The sequence below is a fragment of the Nanorana parkeri genome, unplaced genomic scaffold (genome assembly GCF_000935625.1).
Source record: "Nanorana parkeri isolate BGI_ZX_2015 unplaced genomic scaffold, ASM93562v1 scaffold2260, whole genome shotgun sequence".
Taxonomy (NCBI): Eukaryota; Metazoa; Chordata; class Amphibia; order Anura; family Dicroglossidae; genus Nanorana; species Nanorana parkeri.
The window spans coordinates 95,672-96,793 of NW_017308528.1; the positions used below are offsets into that span (position 1 = coordinate 95,672).

At 51.3% G+C, this 1,122-nt stretch overlaps 1 protein-coding gene across 1 annotated transcript in view; it reads left to right on the forward strand.

Moving 5' to 3' along the window:
* Nucleotides 1–1,122, forward strand: part of ATRNL1 (attractin like 1) — a 77,791-nt gene that overhangs the window by 905 nt on the left and 75,764 nt on the right. The window lies entirely within an intron of this gene.

The following is a 1,122-nucleotide window of genomic DNA, read 5'->3' on the forward strand; positions in this document are numbered from 1 at the left end:
ATAGTTCTAGCCGACCTGTGACAATGAGACTGTCACAGGTCGGCTCAGTAGATCGGGAGGTGAGAGAACACATACCGGCGTTCGCTCACCTCTCGATCCTGTCACGGCTCTCTGCCATCCAGGGATCGACCGCGGTATTCCTGTAACTGCCGGGGAAGGGATATTGCTCCGGTCCGTCCACCAATGATCGCCATACCTGCTTCTCTGCTTCCATCATGGCGTGCTATGGACCCTCACCCCGCCTGTGGGGTGCGGACAGGTTTGGGGTCCCTTTTAAAGTAAAACCAAAACCTACCATTTTGTACAGAATCGTGATTAGTTTTGCCTCCTGTATAGAGATTTTCATTCACTTCCTGTCCTGCAGACACAACAGGAAGTGAGAGGAGATCTCTCTAAAGTGAGGAAAATTGGAACAGGTGTCCCCAAAGGAAGATTCCCCTCTATCCCTGATCTGGGGACAACTGAGGTCCATTCACGCGTCTGTGTTGCGGTGCGTTAAGCCGGTGGCGGACGCATGAATATGGAATCCGGGAGCCAGCAGGATTTTTTAGGAGTTCCATTGACAACTAGAGAGCACCTTAAAATTTGGGCGCCAGCTGTCATTCTGAAGGACCATTGGCTGTAGACTGATAGGGGGCGTAAGAGTGATAATCTGCGGCACTTGATGTCTCTAAGAAAGGCGCGATCACATTACACTCTTCACTAAAGCAGCATAGAGGTGTGATCGCGGCCCGGTAATAGATACCAACAGACAGCGCAGTCAGCACTGCAACCATGTACAGCGCCGTCTGCAGAATCCATTGCTAAAGAGAACCCGTCACTGTACAAGTGTATGAATCCCAACATGTCACAAGAGAGTCCTCTTTAAGGGACTCTCCTTCACACTTCTGTGTGTGGCATTGGACTGGAGACACTTTGGGGTCATTTCTGTGATATGAATGTAAATTATTATAAAGTCTCCATTCGGCGTCTGCGGCAAATGTGACCCCGAAAGATTCCAAATCCTCACATTGACCCTCCCGCACCCCGAGATTTCTCACATCCATCCCCCGCCCCCATCCCCCCCCTTTCTGTACAGCGGAGCTTACACTCTAATGCCCCCCCACCGCCACACCCGTCCCT